The sequence below is a fragment of the Caretta caretta genome, chromosome 7, assembly GCF_965140235.1.
Source record: "Caretta caretta isolate rCarCar2 chromosome 7, rCarCar1.hap1, whole genome shotgun sequence".
Taxonomy (NCBI): Eukaryota; Metazoa; Chordata; order Testudines; family Cheloniidae; genus Caretta; species Caretta caretta.
Genome location: NC_134212.1, coordinates 72286255 through 72302975, shown reverse-complemented (window position 1 = coordinate 72302975; position 16721 = coordinate 72286255). Strand labels below are relative to the sequence as shown.

At 39.8% G+C, this 16721-nt stretch overlaps 1 long non-coding RNA gene across 1 annotated transcript in view; it reads left to right on the top strand.

Annotated features, from left to right (window-relative positions):
- Positions 1-11492, top strand: part of LOC125639823 (uncharacterized) — an 85882-nt gene extending 74390 nt beyond the window's left edge. Inside the window, exons 2-4 of the long non-coding RNA XR_007357599.2 lie at positions 3798-3934; positions 5091-5214; positions 5332-11492. This is a non-coding gene — a long non-coding RNA (uncharacterized LOC125639823). The remainder of the gene's footprint in view (positions 1-3797; positions 3935-5090; positions 5215-5331) is intronic.
- The last annotated feature ends 5229 nt before the right edge of the window (positions 11493-16721 follow it).

Here is a 16721-nt window from a genome sequence, read left to right as displayed (position 1 = left end):
GTGTGTGAATGCATTCACCTGGGTATATGTGTAGATCTTTCTGTCTAATACTATGTACCTCTTCCAATAAAATCAGAGCAGAGGCAGTAGGACTGAACTAGGCTAATGATTTAATACTTTATAGCTATGCAGTTTTTCTTAATCACTGACACAAGAAAGTTGAGTTGCAATATTGATTATATACTTTAATGGGTTGCCTAAATCTAACCATGTGGGACTGTTACCAATAGAAGGTATCATTTGGAAGACTTCATATTAGAGTTATATTGTAGGACAAATTATGGTAAGATTTAGAAAGCCAGATAGAATTTTCACAGCTATCAAAAGATGAGGTTCCAATGATACTAGAGGAAGGTTTCCTCAATTTTGTCACAGCATCATTCCCTTTGGCACGTTAGGGTCAAAATGAAGATGTCTGTTGAATATTTATGGCCTTGATATGTGTACCAGGGTCTCCCGGTGAAATCAGAGAGCTGCGCATCTGAGAGATGAATTACTCCTTCAGCATCCAGTAATTATTACCTGGCTCTGGCTTAGCTAAGTCCTATGGAAGAAAGAAAAAAAATATTGGTCCTTTCCATTTCCCTTGGGTGCGCTTCAGCTTTCCCTGGAAGGTACCAAAATATCCTCAGGGAGGCTCTCTCGCTGTTGGAAAAGCAGTGTAACAAAAGCAACAGCATTAGATACAATATTAACCCCCTTTGCTGGCCCTGGTACAATTAATTGTAGCATGCTAAGAGAAACCAAAAGAAAATCAGACTCTGCACTGAAATTTTCTGATTAATCAGAAATTAAGCTGTCTCTGAAACCCTTTTATTTGACCCTCTGTGCTCTAAATGAATGCATAATAACTAGGGCTGTCAAGCAATTAAAACAATTAATCTCAATTAGTTGCGCTGTTAAACAACAATAGAATACCATTTATTTTAAATATTTTTGGATGTTTTCTACATTTTCAAATATATTAATTTCAATTACAACACAGAATGCAAAGTGTACAGTGCTCATTTTATATTTATTTTTATTACAAATATTTGTACTGTAAAAAACAAAAAAATTGTATTTTTCAATTCACCTCATACAAGTACTGTAGTGCAATGTCTTTATCATGAAAGTTGAACTTACAAATGTAGAATTATGTACAAAAAAAGAGACTGCATTCAAAAATAAATCAATGTAAAACTTTAGAGCCTACAAGTCCACTCAGTCCTACTTCTTGGTCAGCCAGTCACTCAGACAAAAAAGGTTGGTTATAATTTGCAGGAGATAATGCTGCCTGCGTCTTGCTTACAATATCACCTGAAAGTGAGAATGGGCATTTGCATGGCATTGTTGTAGCTGGCGTTGCAAGATATTTACGTGCCAGATGAGCTAAAGATTCATATGTCTCTTCATGCTTCAACCACCATTTCAGAGGACATGCTTCCATGCAGATGATGGATTCTGCTTGATAATGATCCAAAGCAGACTGACACATGCTTGATAATGATCCATGTGGACTGACGCATGTTCATTTTAATCATCTGAGTCAGATGCCATGAGCAGAAGGTTGATTTTCTTTTTTGGTGGTTTGAGTGTTGATCTTTTAAGACTTCTAAAAGAGCATGCTCCACACCTCATCCCTCTCAGATTTTGGATGGCACTTCAGATTCTTAAAGCTTGGGTCTAGTGCTGTAGATATTTTTGGAAATCTCACATCGATACCTTCTTTGCATTTTGTCAACTCTGCTGTGAAAGTGTTCTTAAAATGAAAATGTGCTGGGTCATCATCTGAGACTCCTATAACATGAAATATATGCAGAATGCGGCTGAAGCATGGAAGGGGCATACAAAAGCTTAGTATATCTGGCATGTTAATACCTTGCAACGCCGGCTACAAAAGTGCCATGCGAACGCCTGTTATCACTTTCAGGTGACATTATAAATAAGAAGCAGGCAGCAGTATCTCCCGTCAATGTAAACAAACTTGTTTGTCTTAGTGATTGGCAGAATAAGAAGTAGGATTGAGTGAACTTGTAGGCTCTAAAGTTTTACACTCTTTTGTTTTTGAGTGCAGTTATGTAACAAAAAAAAATCTACATTTGTAAGTTACACTTTCACGAGAAAGAGATTGCACTTCAGTACTTGTTTGAGGTGAACTGAAAAATGCTATTTCTTTTGTTTATCATTTTTACAGTGCATATATTTGTAATAAAAATAATACTATAAAGTGAGCTCTGTGCACTTTGCATGCTGTGTTGTAATTGAAATCAATATTGAAAATGTAGAAAAACATCCAAATATATTTAATAAATTTCAATTGGTATTCTATTGATTAATTTTTTTTAATCATGATTAATTTTTTAAAATTAATCGCCTGAGTTAACTGCGATTAATTGACATCCCTAATAATAACCCATGGGATTGACAGCTTGTGTCAGTGGGCACTCCTATCACTGTGGATATATACTTGGCTCTCAGAAGGTGTTTTCTCTCCCATGTTGCTGCACAAGAAAGTTTTGTGCTTTGGAGAACTGATCCAACCCAGGACTGCATGATTGCCAATAATCCCATTTTGTCCAAGACAGTCTGAGGTTATTGACCTCTGTCCCAGGTCAATAACACCAGCTAAGACTGAAAAAAATGGTTTCAGTTCTTGCCTCTGTTTCTAGAGGCTACTGCTGCTGCTGGGGTGGCCACTGGTTTTCTTCCCATCCAACCCTGGCAGCTTCTTCAGACAGGGAAGTGGTCACTAGTAGAATGAGCTTCAGCTCAGTTCATTTGGAGGAGGCAGATAGGAAGCGCCACCATGGGTGATGGAGTAGAAATGTAAGGGGAAACCTCACAGTGGGCAAAGGAATTGGAACTCCACAGGACAAAAAAGGAAGGGGTAGAAAAATGAGTGACAGGGTGTGTTGTGGGTGAACCTGACTACCAGAACATAAAGGGTGCAGTTAAATAGGATCTGAACATTGCTGAGAAGCTGAATGAGTCACTTGCATTAGTTTTCATTCACCAGAGAGAACGCTGGGTGGGGACCTCAGATATGATGCACCACTGGAGACTGAGATGTCAAAAGAAAAGGTGCTAGTTGAGCTGGTCAGAAATATTCATCAGAAAATGCTGGTTTGTCGAACCCCAAATGGCTTGTGAAAGCAAATCGGGTTTGACAAACTTTTGTTGATTCACAGGTAGGGTTCCATGGAAACCCTGCCATGGTCTGCTTTCTGAGAAAGTTTCTGACCAGCTTGACTTCTGGGCAAGGAGAACATTGCTATGGCCTTTGCTATAACCACTGGACAATATTCCGTCCCAACCAAAGAAACCAATATTTCATCTTATGTTTAGTTAGATATTTAGCACCAGAACAAAAGTTCATATTAACAAACTCCACTTTAAGCCACATATAGAAAATAGATTGATAGTAGACAAGATATTTAATAACTGACATCTATTGTATAAGAGAGACAAGGTGGGTGAGGTAATATCTTTCATTGGACAAACTTCTGCTGGTGAAAGAAACAAGCTTTTGAGCTACATAGAGCTCTTCTTCAGGTCTCAGAGTGAAGTTTTTGACTTCTGTCCTAGATCAGTAACAGGGTCTGGGACTGTAGGTCTCAAACCTGAAGAAGAGCTCCGTGTAGCTTGAAAGCTTGTCTCTTTCACCAACAGAAGTTGGTCCAGTAAAATATATTATCTCACCCACCTTGTCTCTCTAATATCCTGGGGTCACCATGGTTACAACACTGCAAACAATGGAATCTATTGCATATAAATACATACAGATTGTAATTAATTTTTGTGTGTTCTGCATTTAGATATATTTTCACAATATGTGCTCAAGAGATATTTGAACAGAGGAAGGCATCCATTGGTGCAGGAAAACAAAAACCTGGGATGAGTACATGAACAATGACCCACCCTTCAATCCACAACTTTACACTCCCCTGTAGTGGTAAGTAGTTGGAAAACGTTTGCTTGTACTGCAGGAAGTTCCTTAATTCAGATTAAGTTTTGTGGCTTTGTTCCTTTCTGCTTGATTTTAAGATCTGTTTTGTGTCCCCCTTTTTAAAGTACTAGCTATATATCTGGAAACAAAGAAATATTATATTAATAAGGAACAACAACACTTGCAGGCAGGAAAGAATAATTTAACAGACTTAACCCTGCACTCTTGCATGCCATTTACTGCTGGGTAATGCACACTGGCTGGTAAATCCTTCCAAACATAGGGAAGTTACGAAGGCCATTCAATGTTTTGGTTCTGGATTACTATAAGAACACTGGTTATCTGGTGCAGATGATTCTGTTAGTGTGATACCTCTAGGAAAGATCTATATTCATTGACCTTTAGACTCACACTTCCCTTAACTAGTGTAGTGTATGTTTACCACTGCAGCTTGTGTTATAAAACAAGCTGGGATAATTTATTGGCTTGCTCAACACCTGCTGAAGGATGCTTTCCCGCAGGGCATTCTTTTGTGTCTGTGTCACGGTCATAGACCTGTGCCATTCTTCACCTACTTCACATGCTCTGTCCTAAAGGTCCCCATCATTTCGAATGAGGATGACATGGCATTTCCTTCTCAGACTATCAAAACCTCTCCCTGCCACAAAGGGTCATTGTGGAGCAGTGTGAGGCATTTCCTTTCCCTCAGGCTAGACATACTGACTCTGCAGCACTGCCAGGCCCTGCTACTCCCAAGGAGCAGGAGGTTAGGATTTAAAATCTGATTCCTACCCCCAGGCTTAGTTTTTGTGGGCTCCTGTGTGGACGTTGGCAATGCTAATGGTTGGTTTGCTGCATGTTTCCATAATTGTATATGCACATCACTGGAGCCATTTTCTACTCTTCTTTGGGTAACAAAATTACAAAAAAATCAACTTTATTTTATAATGGTGTTCCTTAAAAAAACAGGAAGGGAAGAATTTTGCTATATTTTAGCTATATATTTCCCTCTAAGCAAGGCACCCTATCAAAATGATCTTTTTGTACACAATGATAGTTATTGGGACAACTTATGCGCTCATTTACCCGACTGTAAGGATGGAATAACTCCTCTGTCTTCATCTGCAACTACTCAAGTCCATGATTATGTTTCCACACTCAGGTAGCCCACACTGCTCCAGGTCTTTGTGATATGCAGTTGTATATCTAGAAGGAAACTAACAAGTTGGACAGAAAGGGACGAGAGAGAGAGAGAGAATTGTAATCATTCTTGTACCCCTGCAAAGGTATGAAATAAACATGGACTGTCATTCCTAATTCTGAATAATATTAAGGTTGTGAGATGATACAGGAAAAGCCAGACATTCAAATGTAATTTGATTCATATAACTTTCCTTTTTCAGGTAGCATTAAAGAAGAAGGAACAAAAGTGGTGGTAGTTATGCAGACACTTGTCTCAAAGGTCAGAATGGCTTTTTGGAGCTGAACCAACTCTGTGTGTGTGTAATTATATATGTATTGTACACTTTATGATCATATTTTGCAGCCCAAGCTGAATGGCTATGTCCTGGGGAAAGATCTACAGAGGACGAAGGGGAAGCAATCCTCTCTCTCAGTCTGCTCCACAACTGCTATTGTAGCCTAGGATTTATGTAGCTTCTATGTGGATTTAACCCACCCTCATGTGGAGGGAATGATTAGGGGAGCTAGTTAGCTGTGCTTACTCTGGCTTCACTTCTGAGGAAACGTGGAAGAAGCAAATGCCGAGATGGGCTCTGTTCTACACGGGAGATCCACACCCTGTGTATGAACTCCCAGCATCCTATTCGTTCCTTTTCTCCTCATGCAGTTGAACTACTGTTCTGCTGTGTCCAGGGCCCATTTTGCCCATCGATGGGGATAAAGGGAAAGTTGAGCCACTTAAAAATGCGAAGTATCTACAATTTACCAACATAAGCCTATATTCTGGAAAACGTATAGCAATTCCACTGATCTCAATGGAGTTACAATGGTGTAACACCGGAGTAATTTAGCAGTGAATCAGGCTCCTTGTCCATGTATTATATAAAGAAGTCAGTGGATTTCCAAGAACTCAGGGGCAGGTTAAAGTGTACATGTGTGTTTAAATCTGAGATGTCAAGCAGCTTGGAAATGCTCTCTGCATAAGTAAGTACATCCTGGATTACCATTGTGGCATATGTGTAAGGCCACAATACTATACATTATACACAAGATGGTGTCTGTGGGTTTTATGCCTTTATATTAGATCAAATTCCACTCTCAGTAACAATCAGACAGCGAATATACATTTTCCAAATGTGACTGCAGCCCTAAAGTTCTATACAAGCATTTTTGAAACATCAGTTAAGTAAGGTAATAATAAAATACCTGACAACTCATTAAGGGGTCTGGAGGAAGTTATTGCTCAAATAAATACAATGCTTTTTTCCACATTTGGACATTTGTCAAAGCACCTGGGGCCAAATTCCTTGCTGACGTGACTCCACTGAAGTCTGCGGAGAATCTGCTCCACATTTCCTAGCTAGACCATTGAGTGTAGTATGGTTGTGTGGATATACCTGAGGGAAGATTTTGGTCCAGTTTTTTTGGACATCCCCCATCTCTAGTTTGTTACAACATGCAGCACAGATGGCATGCTACACATTAACTTACCATGCTTCTGTTTTGCAGATTTTTTTCCCCATGCATTTCCACTTCTCCTGGGATTTTTTCCTGCAAAAAGGGAACATACGGCCTTCAGTAGCCTATAATGACTCTAGTGCACAAATATGACTGATAGCTTTATGAAATATGTAATGAAAAAAATTAAAAGAGAAGCCAGTGTTTGTGCAAAGAAGCTAATTTCTTCCTTTCTCTCCCCAGCTGATTTAATGTCAGAAACGAGGGCTTGCAGCTGCGCCTGCCCAGTCATCAGGCAGCCAAGGCAGAACCATCTGAGGCAGTCAGGTGTCTTGCTCTTAAGCTCCACAACTGCAGAGGCTTAGCAGCTGCTCACTGCACATGTCCACAGGTTCTCTGTCACCAAACCCTACTTTTGCCCCCCCCCCACAGCCTTGTTCTAGCCTAGCCCCTGTCCTGCACTGGGCCTTGTTTCAATCCTGTCCTGACACCCAGCCCTGCTTTTGCCTTCCCTGACTCCAGGTAATTCCTGACCTTTAGCTCTGATTCTTGGTTCTGACTCTATCTCGACCCTTGGCTCTGGCATTCGGACACTGACCTCCAGGCCTGACTCTTACTCTTAACATTAGGCCTGACTGCCTATGGCCCAGTCTCCTGGCACTTTGCCCTTTGCAGACTTTTAGGGAACTCATTTTCCCTTTTAGTTTCATATCCCTCAAAGGATCTCTGCTGTAGTGCCCCTTCCTGTGATACCGAAGCCTGTGTAGCTTGTCTTTAAGGGTGTGTCTAACTAAAGTTTGGGGTCTTGGTTGAACTTGAGGTAGATTGCCAGCTAGTAACACTCACCTGATAGTAAATGCTAGCGTAGACGCTCTACAGATGTTTGGAACACAAATGGTGGGTTACTTTAGATCAAGTCTTAGTTAATTGGCAAATAATTAACTTGAATTAAAACAGGGCCACAAATTGTCACCAAATAAACCTTTTATTGGACCAGCTTCTGAGGGTGAAAGAGACAAGCTTTCAAGCTATATTGAAGAAGAGCTCTCTGTAGCTTGAAAGCTTGTCTCATTCACCAACAGAAGTTAGTCCAAAAGAAAAAAACAATTACCTCCTCCACCTTATCTTGCTAGTGTCATATGATCAATATGGGTACAACCACACTGAAACCAAATAAACCCTAAGTTGGCCAGAGGTGGTCACCAGGGCCTGATGGGAAATGGTGGTTGGTTGGTCTCAGAGCCTGCTAACCTCAGAGCGCAATGTTAGGAGCACAACTGGCTCTCAGCCTGGTTTCTAGGTGGCCCAGTGAGCCTTCTCCAATGGCTGTGCTTCCTGACTGAGCAGAGAGCCTGCAGCCTGCTACGTGAGCCTTAGAATGGCAGCAGTACAGTGGTTGCTCAATATGTACCACACCTGCAGCTGTGTTTGCCCTGGTCCTGCCTCCAGCCCTTGTTCCAGTTTCCACCCCTGTCCGCTCCAGTCTAGTCTTTGCCTCTCTGCCCTGCTCCCGATCCTGACTCTGGCCCCGACCATGGGTTTGGCTTCTAGACCTTGACTTTGGCTTTGCCCTGAGCTCAGTACCTGACTCCTGGATCTACGCTTTCCACTACTCCATATTGCCATTGCAGCCACCAGATGAGCTCGTAGGCCACCCATGCACCAAAGGTTTACACCCAGATCCTGATATCCCATGTGTGTGCTCTCTAAACCACCCAATTGGCATTAAAAAACAAAACTTATTTCCTATTTCTTAGGAAAGCTCATCTGTGTAAAACTTTATTTAAAAAGTCATCCTTAAGTGTTGACTGTGAAAACATGCATTGCTGATATATTTCTTTTCCTTATAAACCTAAAAGGGGTTAAATAATTTTAAAAGTTAGCATTAAATGTTATTTAACAATCTTCTGTAGTGCAATGTACATCTTTAACAATGCTGAGTTGCAGAATGTTTGGCAGATTGTAGAGCCATTCAGAAGCAATAATTAGTGGCCAAATTATACATTCCCTGGTTAAAAGGGGTTAGAAGAGAAAATCTGACACAAATAATCTTTCTCTTTTAAATTGAACTAATACTGGTGAGAGGTGCCAGAATGACAGCCCTGCAAAGTCCTGTCTTGATCGCCAGAACAGGCAGCAGAAATGCAAAGTTTCCTACACTGTACCCTCCCAATGCATGATCCTGGACAGTATAATTCAGGGCTATGTATGTCAGGATGAAATATCCCACTGAAACTACCCTGAGTCACCTGGACGCTATGTTGCTGGTCCACATCTAACTGCAATATAATGGTGCAGAAACTAAGGGTGAAATCTTGGCCTCTTGGAAGTTGCAGAGATTTTTGCCACTGACTTCAATGTGGCCAGGATTTCGTCCTATTTTTAAAAAATTCTAGAAAACTTAAACACCTTTAAAAATATTCACAGAGGCTTTAGATAATGTACACATGCATTACTGGAAAACCTTTACATCTGCTACGTATGTAATCCTGCATGCCCGACAGTTGCTGCCTCTGCTTGGCATTCAGCATTTCCAAATAACTGGTTTCTTTTGGGTGTATCATACTGTGGTGTAGCATCTGCTGCTGCTGACATGGCTCTGTTTGCTGGACCCAGGTGCAGGCTGCAGTGAGTTTACAAGGTGCCCAGTGGTTCCTCACTGTACTGAAGGGTTTGTGAAGTGTGCAGAAAGCAGATCTATAGCTGAAGATGAAAGCAATACCCACCGTCAGGTACTTAACTTCTAAATTGTGATATGGAATGGGTCTGAGCGTGCAGTAAATTCAGACATCGCCCCTGGAATGTCAAGACAAACATGGGGTTAAATTGCAGCAAGGGTGGTTTAGATTGGGCATTAGGAAAAACTTCCTAACTGTCAGGGGTGATTAAGCACTGGAATAAATTGCCTAGGGAGGTTGTGGAATCTCCATCACTGGAGATTTTAAGAGCAAGTTAGACAAACACCTGTCAGGGATGGTTCTGCTTTGAATGCAGTCCTATGATTCTGTGGCTGGAGGCATCTATGAAAGGGAGGTAGACTTGAGGGAAGATGCAGACATCTTATTTTTTTTCAGCCCAACATCAGTCATTAGCTAATTTTATTGCTCCTTTTCAGATGACAGTCTAATTGCCAGATCTCACACTGTTGAAAGCACCAGTGACTATGGACAGCCCATTAAAGAGAGTATATAACTGATTTGTGGCAATTTAATGCCACCTTCTGGTTAGAAAATATAACAGAGCTACTCTTTTAATGATTTTTTGATACCTTTTACTAACTAAACAGGATCAGTCAAATATAGAGCTGCACGCATCAGTAATCTGCTTCCATTAATAGGTTTCTTTTTAACATATTCTCCACAACACAAACAATTCATCTGCTACTGTATATTATCTTTAAAAATAAAATAATAAAAAAATCAGCATTCAGTGATTTGCTATTGCTCAGAAAGGAAAGAGTAAAGTTTATGGAATTAAGCTTTGGACCCCTCTTACCGAAAGCTGTCAAAATGAATTGGCTCTGTCAAGCAGGTGCAGCCCAATGGATCAGTGCTACTTGTTCCTAAGTTCATGATTTTAACTGTGTATTAAAATTTAGTTTAATAAATTTTACGCTCACTTTGCATGTTAAAATAGCTTAAGCACCCATAGTAAAGAGCAAGAATACAGTTTTGTTGACCTTCCAAGAACGTGATAATTTCAGAAAATAAGGACTTTAGATATTGTTTCTCTTCATTATGTGTTAATCTACTGAATAAACTGTTCCTCAATAGAAACTAAGGGCAACTGCAAGTTTAGTTAGAACTGATTTATTTAAAATGATATCTTTTAGTCTGAATGTTTGAAATAAAATACAAATCTGATAGTTAGATGTACAGGTTAGAAAGAAAAGAAGCATTAGGTGTGGCTAGGATCCTCTTGGGTTTTGCTCATGAGTTTTCCCCCAGCAGGGGGTGCAAATGTATTACTCATTTGGGGGGAAAATCCTACTGTTTTTCTTCTGAACATCCTGAGTTTGATTCTCTACTGCCTTACATGTGGTGTAGTCATTTACGTGAGTGTAAAATGAGTGCATTGTGATTATAAATTGCTACCACTGGTGTAAGTGAATGGAGTACTCTGATTTGATAGTATTTCAAGCTCACTTTGCACTTACTATAGAAGGTTCAAGGCAGTGGAGAATCTGGCTCCTTCTGTTGACTACAAGCCCATTTTATTGTAATTGAAGATAAATGAGTTGAAGGTAAATAAGTGTTTTGTAGTGAAGGTATATTTTATTTCTTTGATTTGGATTGCTGAAGAGATGCTGGGGTTTCTTTTCACTGGCATAAACTATTTGATGCCACCTTTTAGAGTCCCCATAGAAATGTCTTTGCTGAAGTAAGTAGGAATTTGATTATTGTGACACATGGGAAAGATAGATTGCCTTTCTGATTGATATAATTTGGACATTTACATGTATTGAAAGGCAATGGCCCTGGACCAAAATCTCAGATCCAATGCCACACCTTATGTTTGTGGCTGGGTGAGTTCCTAATTTCACAGTTGGCTCTACTTCTGTTATTGAATAAACCAAAACCCCTCTGGGTACCCCTGAATTTTTTGGGTGTTTGATATTTGAATGCATATTTTGCAGTTCATGTTCCTCTCCATTAGTGACACTGCTGGTATGATACATGCTCTTGGTTTGTAGATATTTTCCTCACCTTATCTATCCTGACATAAAGCTCTGCACTAAACCATAGAACTAACTCAACCCCTCTAAGACTTGTGATTGTGGTGGGAGTTGTATGGTTGCACCAATTAGTTATTTCTATAATGTTAAGCATTCTCACTAGATGCTATGGTAATGATAAATTGTAGCGTAAAATCATTTGAAACTAAAAAAAAATGGAGCAACACTTTTTAAATGACAAAAATAAATTCCTTTTGAAATTCTGGTATTTTTGTGTATTTCATTTGATTAAAACATTAGGTTCAATCCTGTAATTTTTTCTCATTATAGGAATTCCATTCTGCCAGAGAAAGGACTGCAGGGTTGCATGTGGGCAGTATTTTTCTGTATTCCCATTGCTATCATTGAAAATATCTTTTTCATAAAGGTTTCCTCCCTCCTAGGACAGGATCACCCTCTACTCAATCCTTTAGTGAAGACATAATCATGTGTTTATGATGTCATGAAGTATTATCATTTTGTCTGTTGTGATGTCACAGATTCAGCATTATGACTTTACTGCAAATGAACTTGTTTAACATGATTAAAATATACTATAAACACTACCTGAGGTTTAAACTAATTAAAGATCTTTAGTGAGATATATTTCTAAATTCTTCATTAACACAGTTTGTTTCTATTAAGAGCAAGCATGGTGGTGATATATGGTCAGAATGTTGTATGGATATCATCAGTAGTTACCTTTATTTGCTGCCAACTTGTCAGTAGACTAGCCAGTACTCAGGTCCTCAATGAAATCCTTGGTATTTATACAAGAACACAAAACAAACAACATCTGCTCTGCCTCGTCTGCTTAGAGTAGATTAAGATGCAGTCAGGTGTCTTGCTGTAATGCTGACTATGTAAATCAGCCTTGAGTGACAGAGCATTGAACCTTGGACTTGATTATACATAACTATGTCCACAAAGCCTAAAAGAAGGTAGAAACTGAAGTGTGGCTAGATTGCTGAAAAAGCAGAGAGTCAGAAACTGTTGAATGAAATGGTCTGTTGGGGGCTTTCCCTTCAACTCCTCACCTGGTTTTTGTCACGCAGACAGAAAGCAGAAAGACCAAAATTCTGAAGTGCAGGCAATGCGATGTTTGTTTGGGTTAGTTTCAAGCAAGCATATCCATAACTCTTATGCCGCAGAGCCTTGTTTCCCAGTATCCCATCCGCCCCACTCCTTAGCAGGCATAGATATACCTGTTGTGCACACCCTTGGTCTCTTATAATTTATGGTCATGTTTCATTTTGGGAGGTCGTGAGTCTGGGGGCTTCATCCCACCTCTTTTGTATCCCAGGTGAGGGGTAAGGAGTGAGGTTGTATTTCGGTCAGGGACAGGCATTTCTTTGGCCTTAGTGTTTCTTATACCTCCCACCCAGCCCCACCTCCTTGGCCTCCATGGTTGCTTGACCTTGCCTTGAGATAGAGTCAAAGCAGTCTTTAAGTGTGCGCTCGTATATTATACTCCCACCATACCCAGTAACACTTTAGCTGTTCTTATTTGTTTCTATTATACTAACAAACCCATCTGGCTAGGCAGAAGCCACACACAATGTCTTTGTTCTTCGTTCACACACATTAGTAAGTATATAAGTGTATCAAAAATCAAACGGGCAAACAATACCCAAAATTCTATCTCAGGCGAAAGGGTCTAGGAATATACAGGCCTGAATCCTACATTATCATCACTAACACTCCTAACATGGTCCATTAAAAGAAAAGATATTGATAATTAATTTTTAAACATTTTAATTGTCCTCTGACCAGTCTCAGAAAACTAGCTACCTCTGGCCTTTTGATAATGAACATTTTCTGTGGATGTGAGTCCTCCAGGTCACACCTTAAACGTCAAGGACCCTCTGAATAAATCCTGAAGTCCTTTCTCGGTGTTCTCTTAGTCAAATCTCACTTTGTAGAAGAACTGAGAGCATGCTAAATAAGGACTTCTGGAACTGTCCAGTATACTTTCTTGTAACTCAAGATCCAGGAGGAAAAATAAAAGAAATAAACCAAAAGGCCAGCCCTGCAGTCACAGATCGCTTGGAGGTGGCTCCAGAGCAATCTTGAGATGGAGAGAATGGTTAATACAAAGATACATAAAATGCTCCCTCCTCCTAAGTGGCTAAGCATTCTGCCTTCTCGGCACTATCTGCCAGCCAAGGATCGAAGGCCTACATCCAAGTTCTTCCTCCCCCATCATGCTATTGTTGGACAGCTGGACTGGGCCTAAATAACACTTCAATGTCACATGTTCATTTACAATCTTCTAGTAGTTGATTCTTTGCTAGGACTTCGTAATGATAGTTTTTGGATTGTGTGTCCTAGGGCCACCAGTTGCAAAGTTGGGAAAATAAAGGGAAAGCATTTGCAAGTGCTATTTGGGCATTATTTGGGCATTGCACCCTATTCTAATCTAGTAACATAAAAAAGGTCTTGGTGGGCCCTTTATTCAGGGGTGAATTTCACTCTTTATGAATAGGTTGGAGTCAGTCATGTCATTTGTAATTCACACAGAGCATTGTGTTAAAACATGCACTTTCTTCCCTGATTAGGAAGGATGGGAACACTCCACATTGCTCTTCAGACAGTTCCTTCTAGTGTATGAGGCTGATGTTCTCTGGCCAAAGGGAAGGAATCTGGGCTGTGGTGCTTTTTGGGAAGGAGAGAGTGAAGGAGAGGAAATGGTGGGACCTGCATTTCAAAGCATGGTGTTGCTGCTGGTCTGGTTGTAGTGTTCAGCCCAACCAGATCTGGGTCCAATGCCTAGGCCTGACCTCTAGTTGACAGGGGCTGAGGTGAAGCGCAAGGTAGAATGCTTAGGCCCTCCAGTGGGCTCAGTTTCTAGATAGAGAGAAATTCTTTTGTCAGTTATGTTTTCCTTTAACACTTAAGAACAATTGTTTGTTTTTAAATATTTTTGTTAAAAAACCCAATATGTGATTTCATTTCAGCCCCTCTTTCGGGATTGGGAAGGGATGGGAGAAAGCTGGTGAAAAAATTGCTTCTCATATAAATTTTCAGTTTTAAAAGAAGCAGCTGGGATTATCTTTCTCCAGATATTTCCAGGTCTCCTGTATATGAGACTCAAGACACAGCACACCTTTGCTTCACTTAGGGAAATTAGAATATTAGTTTTGTCAGTGGGAAATGCTTGTGTCATTGGCTTGAGGGAGGGAGAGGCTTAGAATTTTGAAACAGGAAGGGAGTAAATCTTCAGGCCTTTAGATCTTCACATGGCAGTTCAATCCTTCCAGCTAAAGAAGATTGGGTGAGAATTCTTTTAAGGCCCATAAAGGCTACTCCTTAGTTGATGGCAGAGGTCTTTGCTACTATATCAGATACATGCTATCTGTGGAGTTTCGCAATTCATGTGTATAAAAGCCTGGAGGTAGTGTGTGGTTTTTTTGACACAAGGGATTCACTTTCCCAGGCCACTTTCCTCCTTTTTGCCTCTTCAGTGAAGCTATGGTCTGAATTTGTGATGTGATATAGCCATGTTTGTACAACTGGCTGGCTATTGTGATTCTCTGCGGGACCAAGCAGAAGGAGAATTTGGGTTGTAAGGAAGAAAAGCTTTTAATTGCACACAATTTGTTAGTTTGGACTATTTATATTGCTCCTTAAGTATTTGTAGTGATAGGTGAACTATGCAAAACCAATAACAATTCCTTTCCCCCAAAAGTTTTCAATTTAAAGGCATCAGGGAATATAATACAATGCAAATACAGAGTGAATTGTGCTATTAGAACTTCATGGAATAGGAAGGCTTCTAGATGTTTTTAAAAGTGGAGAGGGAACCAGTTTAATGTACATTATTTGGGTGGGTGTTCCAAGTATAGACAATACCAGCAGGAACATTGGCAGAAAGGAATGTAAAGTTGGGAATGGGCAAAGGAGAACAAAGAAGTGCTCAGAAATGAGCCTTGGTCAGACCATAGCTAAAGAGTGTAAAAGGAGAGAAGGCCAGAGATATAGGCTGGGTTAAGAGTCATGGAGAAATCTGAACTTAATGCAGAAGAAGAGAGCAGCTTTTGCAGAAATGCAAGAAGAGAGAAGACCTGGCCAGACTGGTGGGAAACGAAGAACATTAGCTAAAATCCCAGTAAATTATTGAAAAGGAAATTAAGTAACATACATTTTTTTTGGTGGTGGAAACTCAGAAAGGTACTACACATTACTCTTTATTTCTTTATTTAGAGATGCACAGGGTAAGCACTGCCTATAATTGTAATATATAGGGAGCATGTGTGTGTGTGTATTATATATATAATGCAAATAACACACAGCATGAACTTTGCAGGTTTATAAAGGTCTCACAGCAGCTGAAAGACTGTTAGCATTATTGAGAGTGTCCCTAAGCACATAATAAACTTAGGCTATTTCCTGGGATTAGTCCAAGGTTTTTTTCTTTTTTTTCCCCCTTGTCTTAATGGAAGTGTCCCCTGATGTCATGGATGCAACTTATAGAAACTTCAGGATCAAAATACACAAGAAATCAGTCTTCAAAAATTTAGAGCAAAATTTCTGAACTTCTTGAACCTGTTTAGAATCAGGTGGTATTTAAAACTGTAGCCAGACTCTATAGCATCACTGAAGAGTATAAGAAGATTAAACTAACCTGTATTTCCTGAGGAAATTAGAGCATAGATAACTGCTTAACTGGCTAATCTCTTGAAAAGCATCAGTAAACATGGTTTAAAAATATTAAGAAATTCTACAGAATGAAAGTAAATATAAGAACCAGGTGTCTCTGGAATACACTGAATGAAACCTAGACTATGACATTTTATAAAATGCCTGTTTTAACATTGTTTGCTACTTATAAGAGATTTAGTATGAGACAGCTGATGCTCCAGTGTTTTTGAGCAACAAGACAAGTATTTCAGGGAACAATGTCCAGTCATTTGCTTTCAAGAAATACCACACTGTGAACAGAAAATTGTAGTAATGTAGGTGATTCTGACCATTTATAAATGATAGCACTGGAATACATTCCCCATTGAACATGGTGTTTTTTCACTGTCTATCACAATGGATCAAAATATATTTTAAGATGTGCTATAAACCTGGTTTAAAATGAGCTGAATTTAAAGTTCCTCATAAATCAGCACTTGGGAAATATGTCATTAAGCAAAGAGGTGACACAAAGATATGTTCCAGTTTGAGTTGCTGGGCAGTGTCCGTTCTAGTGAAGCCAGTGGGGTTACTCCCAATTCATACCAGTGTAAGTAAAATCTAGTTTGCTGTGACAAAAGCCCACTTAGTAGCTTCTTCGTTTTCTTTTGTTTTGTTTTATTATGGTAGTGCCTAGAGGCTAACTGAGAACAGGGTCCCATTGTGCTAGCCATTGGCAAAACAAAATAAGAGACAATCCCTGCCTCAAGGAGCTTACAATCTAAATAGACAAGACCAAAACAGGGTGGAGGAAAACAG